This window comes from Aplidium turbinatum, chromosome 16 (genome assembly GCF_918807975.1).
Source record: "Aplidium turbinatum chromosome 16, kaAplTurb1.1, whole genome shotgun sequence".
Lineage (NCBI taxonomy): Eukaryota > Metazoa > Chordata > Ascidiacea > Aplousobranchia > Polyclinidae > Aplidium > Aplidium turbinatum.
In genome coordinates, this window is record NC_137487.1 from 7,279,974 (window position 1) to 7,289,888 (window position 9,915).

The window sequence follows — 9,915 nt, forward strand, 5'->3', positions numbered from 1 at the left end:
AGTATTTGCCACGTTACCATAAAAGCTATTTAAAAATCTAGATTTGAGCTCACAGAAAGTGAAGCGCCTGCAAAAATGACGTAATTGAAATAGCGACTCACCGATGCGTGAAGCACGTGGCGTCTGAGACTTTCGCGCTGTCTTTATTTAGTCGCTGTTTACGCGACAACTGCGCGTTGTCTGAATTGGCTCAAACATTGAGTGTTGGTTCGGCAATGCAAGGGCTGCGGGTTCGATAACCGGCGTAAGTGTTTATCTGTATGATGACAAAGGGTGAGTTTATGAGCCTGCGCAGTCTGGGGTTGTCTTGGACTCGCGGTGTCAGGGTGATTTCTCAAACGATATGCGCATCACTAATCTGATAGATAAACACTTTTCAGAAATGAGCAAGGTAGCTTTCGTCTTCCACACATTTCGTAAAAACATAGCCAGTTTTACAAAAAGTGGAGTGAGTTTGGTAGATTTAATGACAGTGTGTAAGTATTTTAAGCTAAGTACATTTTATCAAACTCTAGGTTACTGAAAAAAAAAAAAAAAAATTGGATAAATTTTTCTGAAAATAACTGAACATCAGCAATATTGTTCGCGAGTCCCGATATTTTAAACTTTTTCCATGTAGTAACAGTAACAGTTACTTTTTGTATCTCCTCAGTGCTGGCTTGTGTACTGCAGTTTAGTTTTTCAACATTAGCCCATTTGTCACATTAAAGTAATTCAGCTGTTGTGACTAATGTTACTGTTGCTTACTGTTGTTGCTAACATCTCTTGAACCATCTTTTTCGGCTTTATTCTGATTTTAAGTAGGATTGCCGGCACAGATTGCAGTCCACCACACCACTCTGTCAAAAGCATCCTCTTCTTTCATTCCTACTATTTTCATTTCTTCTGCCGCACAGTCTCTCCATATTTTTACTTTCGCTTCCCAACTTCCAATCGTCTCATTTTTCTTTCGACGCAATCTCCGTGCAAAACTTGCCCCAACCAAGCCCGATAGCTCAGTGGTTACGCGCCTGGCTCAAGATCACGCGGCGCTGGTTCGACTCTCGGGGTGTGCGCTTGAGCAACGCATTTCAGGACTGCTCTCCATTTAGCGGCACATAGTGAATGGAATAATTCCCCGGCAACAACACTTCAACAATCGGAAAACTTCACTCTGCCAATCACGGTAACCGGCCCTGCGTCAAGAGCCTCTACAAGTATGCGAAACTACCAGGAATAACCAATCAGAGGCTTGGTCAGACAAGATTCATTTTGTCACCTCGTTCCTTTCTCATTGACTGTCGAACCAAACTCCTTGAACTCTTTTACTTGTTTTGCCACCTTTCCCTATACAGTAATAGCATTTATGTCTCATGGTCTTTCAATGTTTTTATAAGACCAAAGCGGTGATCAAGTCATCAGTCAACTAAATCGTTACCAGATCGACATTGCGTGCAACGTGTTCGTATTGAATTCCATGCGTTCTTGCAAAATATCTGTTAGGTGTCACTAAAGATCTGCTGAGCTTAACGTCTGGTCAATGGTCATAGGCCTACTCTACTTAAAAGTTTCCCTTTTACATAGTTTCAACATTACTGAATGTTGAAAAGATGTAAAAATATAAAGTGAGTTTAACTAAAAGGGACATGCTGGACCGTTTATCGTCAGTCGGATGAAAGCGGTCTTATTCCCTTGTGGAACAGAATTCAATGTGCTTGACAGAATTCCTTAACGCTTGAGCAACGCACGATTGCTCTCCATTCAGCGGTATCTAATGGATGGAATAATCCCCAGCAACAAGACTTTTCAACAATCGGAAACTTCACTCTGTCAATCTCGGTGACCGGGCCTGCGTGAGTGATTCAAAGCCTCTACAAGTATGCGAATCTGCCAGGATGAAGCTCTGCAAGAAGCTTTCCCAGTCCGAGGATAAAGGTTCAATCAATCAATCAGATACGTCTTTGGTTCACTAAAATAATTGGTGACGTTTTGTTGCCGAGATGAGGTATCCTACCGTTCGTATGGATTCATAATTCATATGTATCTTCAAATACGTTGCATAAAAATTCTCACCGTAGGAGTAGGGCTAATTTCTGTACGGTTTATTAAGACAAACGTTCCAATACATTACTCAGACGTATCTTATGATAAAACTAGACGTGAAATAATTGACACCGAGACTAAATTACTCGATGAGTACATGATGAAACGACGAACATTGCCCTTTTTTGGGCAATATGATTGACGTCACTGACTCAGCACCCTACATCATCTACAGAAAATAAAACCCATGGCTCAAGAGATGGGATCAACGAAGATATTTTCTGAAGGATCTTGGCATTTTTCTATAATATGCTTTCCATTAAAGCTAATCGTATCAACAAAATATTGATGAGAATCATTAACTTGCGATGGGCATTGGACATGATATTGCGATGCACGATCCAAGGTGTTGTAACGTTAGATGCATAGATAGCTTTCTTGAAAAAAAAAGGTCAAAGACCGGATGCTCTCTATAGTTGCCTTCCAGTGCAGTCCGAGAACATTGTAAACTTGGGGTGGTAAAGAATAGATCCTCGGCCCTAGAAGTTAAAACGAAGAAAAATTGGTTCTGTTTGTTGAGATTACAGTAGAATAGGAAAACCTTGGACGAGAGGGTACTGTGTGGTTTGCGTACAACCTGTTTGCGACGAATATTCACATCCAAAGACAATGTGTTATGTGTAAAAATGAATGAAAAGCATCTTAAATTTTTACATTTCTCGAAATTGCAAATAAAGCATTGTGCTACAGCTACTTTGTGTATTTTCAGCTGCTTATGCTAATCAGGAATCCATTCCCGCAACTTTTTTAAAATTACACATAAGAATTTGACCATATCTTCAAAACGTAGACGTTGAAATAAATTCAGTTTCAAATCTAAACACAAAAATCTTTGTTTTGTTTTACGTCATGCAGCGAAAAGGGTGAAGGCAGAGTTTGCATTGTAACTTTGATGTTACATAACTCTGTAAAGAAATGCGTGCAGCAAAGTATGTGGATACGGGTTGGTAAAGAACGTTTCAGAACTTCGTCTTCAGAAATTCTCGTCACTTTATTTCAACTTTGTTCACTTAAGAAAAAACTGCCATTTTAAATCGTCGCTAGACGTTGAAATGATGTGAAAAAGGCAACTTTTACTAAATGGGTCTTTGTTCCAAACTGATGACCTTGAACAGATTGAATTTGACCCTACCGCATGATTTGCAAAGACTCGTCTCTCTGCGTGGGTATCCATCGCAACAATCTAAGCTGTAAGTTGTTCTAAAGTTAGAACACATTAACTTTTTAAAAAAATTATCCGTGAAGCAAAAGCAGCCTCACTTCGCATGGGCGTTGACAGGAATAATTTCCGGACAGCAGGTGAGTCATCTTTTACATTGATTCAACGTCTGCAAACATTGAATCAACGTAAAAAATGGCTAAGCTGCTGTCTGCGAATACCTACAGAACCGCAATATCTTTACCGACGTTAAAACTTCACAGGTAACCAATTCGTAATGTCACACTCATTAATGCATGGATAGCAACTGCTAAAACAACATCTTTGGATCATAATGGCGTTGCTAGATTTAGAAAGTACAACCTATGTAAGCATGTATAGTACCCCCTGAGCCGTATTGTTGACTTGTGACATTCCAGTCTCGCTGTAGCGTGGTAATCGCCATCACTTCAGTTCACACCTCTAAATAAAAGACATAAAACGAAATGGACGGAGATATTTTCCAAAAGTAGTGGAACGTATTGGGCCTTTAGGCCTATGAATCGTTTCGAGTAGGTATATTTAATATGTAGAGAATGCTAAAAGATATTAACCAGGAAGGTCACTACAGATGTAGATGCTGTTAATCTAATCAGATCTCACACAAAAATGGTTAATTTAAAAAAAAAAATACAGGCTGAATGGATTCTGTTCATGTCCTCAACGCAATAAGATTGCATAAAATGTGATTGGATTTCTAAGGAAGAAAAGTTTTGATAATCTCCACAATAAAAATTTACTCATGCTTTGTTCACTACATCATAGTGAGATTGTGCACTCCTGATATATTACGATGCTGCTGCACACCAGTGTGGGAATGCACTCGATGCACAAGCATTGCTATATCTCTCAAATTTGTTACCAGCAACGATTTAGAAGTGAACTTCGAAGCTTAACCTCGTTTTGAATGGATCTCTTAAAAAGCTGAAGGAAAGTTCTAACGCAAATTGTCACGTAATTGCTACAAGTGGCACTGACAGCAAGGAAAGAATTTGCATCAAAAACTTTCCTCTAATGCCGAATGTGAGTCGGTTTAAATATAAAATTTAAAGTGACGAGTGAACGGCACACCTTCCGTGATGTGGCGAAAAATACCGAGGGCTCATGAAAAGAAGAATATTTAAGTCTTTGGTTAAATTCGACTACGTTCGCTCTTTCCACCAGAAATGATAAATAGAATTTTGGACAAGCAAACTACTCATTCATCGATGTGTTTACTTACGACTTACTTGAACATTAGTTTGTCAAAAGGATCATTTTGTTGTTGGGACACAGATTTTTCCAAGCAGTGATTCAGGTGTTTCCTCATTTTGGCTTTTTTTTTCACAAAAGAATGCATAAAAAGCTAAAGAAACAGACATTGTTGTTATGCATCAAAAGCTTGAGGTGCTTTACAGCATTTTAACTTTTATTGTGAAGAGTTCAACCAAATATAACACAATCTTTTCCCCAATAAACTCACATCAACTCTAATGAGTGTTTAGAAAGCTTAAAATTTTGACAGCATCAAGTTATCAAAACGCGCTCTGTCTTCTCCGACTGAGTCAACACTTCAGTGTTGATGAATTTTTTCAATTGAAGATGTCAGGTTGTGTCTTGTTTCCAGAACGATGTTTCTCCAGCAAAACAAGGAGATAAAAGTGTTTGCAAAAAACTAAAGCTATACTGTATGTTCGAGTTATTCCAACTCCATATACAAGTTAATCAAGAGAATACTTTTAGTCATATTTTATTAATTGTATTCTTTCATTGGAATATATTACAAAACAATATCTTTTTAACTCTATAAGCTGCAGCCTAGTCATGGCTTAGGACTTCTAAACGCTTCTTCAAGAAAAGTATTATTTTATTAAACATTTATAAACTTTTTAAGCTGGAATAAAAATGAAAACTTTTATGCTTACATTTTTCTAAATTCAACGTTTAAAAATGGCAAAGTTCAAGTCACAAATAACTAAATTTGGAAATGAAATGGTTATTGGTCTTTCACACAAGGATTTTATCCGCATGATTGCAGTGAGAAGTCCATTGAAACCACAAGGACTGGCATTAGATTACCAGCTTGGAAATGATTGAGTAATGAAAACGTTGAGTGGATGTTGTCAACGACAATGCAGTGTTTGATTTTTATTTCACTGGTGGTTTTTATTTGATACTTTTAATCCATTTGAGTGGCGTCATTTGTCTAATAGAGAACAGCCTAGCATTCACCATGAAAGAAAGATCATTAAACGTGGCCTTGTATGTAGGATCTTGTGGGCTGTTGGTTGTGTTATTTTTAATAAAAATAAGATAAAACTTGAATAAAATTAGGAAAGTGATAGTTTTTTAAAAGGCACCACAAGCATTGAAATCAAACGATATCAATATTGTAGGGCCGACATGACTTTGAAATATGAGCATGTCGAGAAATTAAAACTTTAAGGTAGGTTTACGTTTTCCTGAATATGTAATAAAAAATTCAAAGAAGTTTCGTAAATTATTGGTTAGGTGAATTACAAGCAGAGTTGTTATAACAACAAGTTGGGTCCGGTGCTAGGTAAGCATCTGGGGCAACGTAGTACAAAAACAAGGCTCCTTTACTAAGATTTTTAATGAAAAATTTATGTGTTTCATATAAAGGACACCTCCGCCACAAGAGAACAAGAATGCAAGGTTTGTACACATCCTGACTTGTAAAAGATCTCGGACCTCAGTGAAAAAAATGCCCATTGAACGTCTCTTTCAACACTGGTGTTGTAAAACCAACGTTGCAAGCGAACATGCACCGTCTTTCTTATGTGTAACTTTCATGTTAGTTTGACATGCAGGACACTGACTTTTTAGCTAAAAAGTAACAGGCATGTTCTATTTGATAAAATATTGTATTTGCATTTGTTAGTGGATTTAGTGAACAGTCTATTTCAGTTGTCAATTAAGTCTATTTGCTTGATTGTTGCAAAATTTATAGTCAATTGTCTGAATGATATTGTAGAGACAACGCTTTGCCATTACCGTTCCTGTTTTGTTCTGCACAATTGTCTTGTACTTAGGGCAATTAAACCCTTTGAATTGCATCATAACAACGTAGCATAAAACAACTTTTATGAAATATTGCTTTATAGTTTTTTCACTTTTTAACAAAACTATTCGATTTGAAAATTGCTCTTTAAATACGTTGCGCAGCACAAAAAAAATTGTAATGATAAATCTATTAAAATTCAACAAATTACACAAACTTTAGCTGCAAAAAAAAAATTTAAAGTTGTGTACAAGAGATGTAGTTACACTTCATGATGACTATCCAAGACTGTTTCGAATGACTTTTCTAATAATAAACTGCTGCGTGACTGCAGTCAAAAAGGAGAGGCTTACAGGTATGTATGAGTCTAAATAATCATAAGCTTTGATCAACGTGACATTGGAACGACCAGACAGCGATAACTAACCTTGTCTGTTTCACTTGTGGCGTTTTGTTGTGGTTTTTCGCTCGTAGCAATGACTAAGCTTGATTGGTTGATTTATCAGAAGATTGCTCATTGCAGTGAAATATCATATTTTAGTAACAACACAACTGGAGCTCCTAAAAAAAGTAAACCATGCAAAGTCACTGTAGGTTATACGTTATCACAATAAAATATATATTTTATCTATTCTGTTTGAAAAAAAACAAACAAAAAAAACAATGCAGACAATAGCAACACAAAAAAATCACACAAACAATGAAATTGTATAGCCATGACCTTAATTAGATTTTCTATTTAGTGAATGACGATAGTTGTGTGAAGGTGAGGTTTACTTGTCTGGTTTCGGTGGTTGTCTATTTAAGTAGGCTACACTGTTTTGCACACTGTTGTCAATGGCTTCTTGTTGGATCTTTTGCGGAGGCGACAGATACAATCATAATTTTTGAACAAGTAAATAGCATATTTTTCGAAGCAGTCACTATTAAAAATATAGACAACATCGTTTGTTTGAAAAAATTTGTTTGATCACGACAATGTTTCGGTGTGAATTCCAGTTGATATCTTTTTGATCTGTTTTCAATTACGCCTTTCTTGCAAACCTTTTACTGCATCTCTCAAATTTGCAACAAGATGATTATGCACAAGCGTACGCAGCCTTTACCACTGTCCAGCAGTTCAAGTTTTTGTTTATTGTACCGCGTTCTTGGGTGTATTTCTAAATGAACTAATTTGTCAAGTATTAAATATTTTTCCTGACTCGTGTCAATAAAGTCACCTTCAAACAGCAAAGATTAGCTGCTTAGAAATGTCTTACTGCTAATCATTTGAGCCATTAGTAAGCGTTACATAAATCCGTTTCAAGTTTTATCGTTTTTAAGATTGTGCAATAATGGATCTTTAAACTTATTGCGCTTTAAGAAAATATTAAAAAAATGTAGATTATTTGTCGCACCAATAGATATAATGTAAATAGGGGAACAATCAGATACAAATATTTGAGATTTCGACTTTTAGTTTAAGTCAAAATGTGGTTATCTTTCAACGTTCAAATTGCCTTTTGTACCAAGATGCACTTTCAAATATGTCTTGCTATACCTGCTTGCAGTATCACCAACTGTGCTTGTGAAAGAATTGCACCAATGCAAAGTTAATAAGCTAAAACAATGACACTGAATTGCTTGATAAAAACAAACTTTATGGCAAAAGCGAAGAAAATACACATTGAGACCCATGGTCCATACAGCTTGTGGAGCATTTTATTTTGGTTGCTATTGAAATTCACCACTTTACGTTTTTGTCAATGTTCATGAATTGAATATATTAAATAATTTTAGTTTTTATGGGATGTAGTTTCGGTTCGTTTAAAGTTCGTTCTTTTAAGTTTAAAAGAATATATTTTGACAAAAAAAAAATTGAAATGATGTCCAGAAACATATTCCGCACCATCTTGTCCATATTTTCCGCACCATCTTGCAATTGCGACCAAACGAAATTACTTCTTTTTATGCGGATTTAAATTGGCCGAATTTTTTAGTAACATTGCTGAAAGTAGTTTTGATTTGCATGGCTTAGTGTAACAACAACAATTGTATCACGTAGGCGTTGTCAATATTTCTCCTTGATAAAAAAATTACTTTAACTTCCTGTATGATTTCTATGTCTAGAGTTAATGTCAAATTCTGCAGACAGCTTTCTAACATGAGTCATTTAAATGAATCACTGGCGAAAAAATGAGGCACACGGACATGCAGTGTTTAAATGATCAAATCAAGGTTATTGAGAAAGCAAATTTTTGCATTGAGTACGCAACTGAAACGGTTTGTGATCTCAAAACGTTAAAATCTTTTGTCTATTTTTTTCAGGTTCAACCGTGAAGCCGAGCAGAAAATTTCTTTGGTTTTTTTCGTCTTTAGAATGACTCAATAGTTTCTTAACAGCCAAGGCCAAATTGAACTAAAAAAAGGTTTTAAATACTTTGAAAGATCTTTTACGTCGGCGAGAACGTGGTTCGCCAAAAACTTTAAACAAACACGAAGGCAGTCTACAGACGTAATTTCTGACGCCTTAACCTGTCTGCATTTTTTCTAAGTGTGCAAAATGCCAAGGATTAGGAAAACCAAATTGGCAGCATATTTGGAAGTTTAGTAAACAATTTGATCATATATGGATAGCCAAGTGATCGCCAGTTTTAGTTGGGGGCTGATAACACAATGAAGCTATTTTAATGCCTAGTATCAAATTAATGTTTTTTTTTGCTTGGAGTGTTCTCATGTGAAAGCATTTACAAAAACGCAGATTCAATAAGCAAGGATTTGTATGGTGAAGACCATTTGTCTTTCGGACAGCACAAATATTTTTGGAAACGACGATATTCTATTAAAATTACGGTAAAAAGCAATAGAGCTGCCAGCAGCTTGCAAGTTAGGTGATCAGAAGTAAACTTTGAGAGTGAGAACCGGTATTTAGAGTCTTAGATCGTGAGTTTGTTGATGTTTATTGAGGAACAATATATGTGTTTATTCTCTGAAATTTTTGGAGGTACATTTAATCCCTATATAGCATGGATGGATTGAAATATTAGCCTATCGGTTGCTTGTCTTTAATGAAATGTTTTAGAGAATAAATATGTTGAAAAAAAACACACAGCTAAAGTTTTTGAAATCTTTACAATATTCTTTAAAGTTTTGTTATAAGATAAGCGACAGGTTGCATTTCAACTCATGAATGCTTTGTAAGGGTTAACATACATCGTCCAAAAAATGGGTGAACATGTTGACGAATTGAACACCATTCTATGAACACGATTCTAAGACCAAGAACTGATTTTGTATCACATTCATGGGTTGTAAAATAGCTTCAGCACGCCATAAGTTTGATGTTAAACGTCGACACAACATAACTCACACAATCAAATATTTTTTGCAGTTTTGGATATTATTGTCTTCTTTTTTTCTGGAAGAAAACAACCATAGATCACAGTTTAATTGCACAAGACTTTGGAGATTACTGATGACGCCAATCTTGACTTCTGTCTCAATTCCGCTTCAGGATTGGCGCTTGACAGGCGTGGTTTGTTACAAGATGTAGGCTACTTTTTGCTTGCTCTTGCTGTTCGAAAGCATCTAGCTTAAGTTATTTCTCCTCTGAATCATTACTGTACTTGAAATATGCTAATCTTTTGTTAGCACT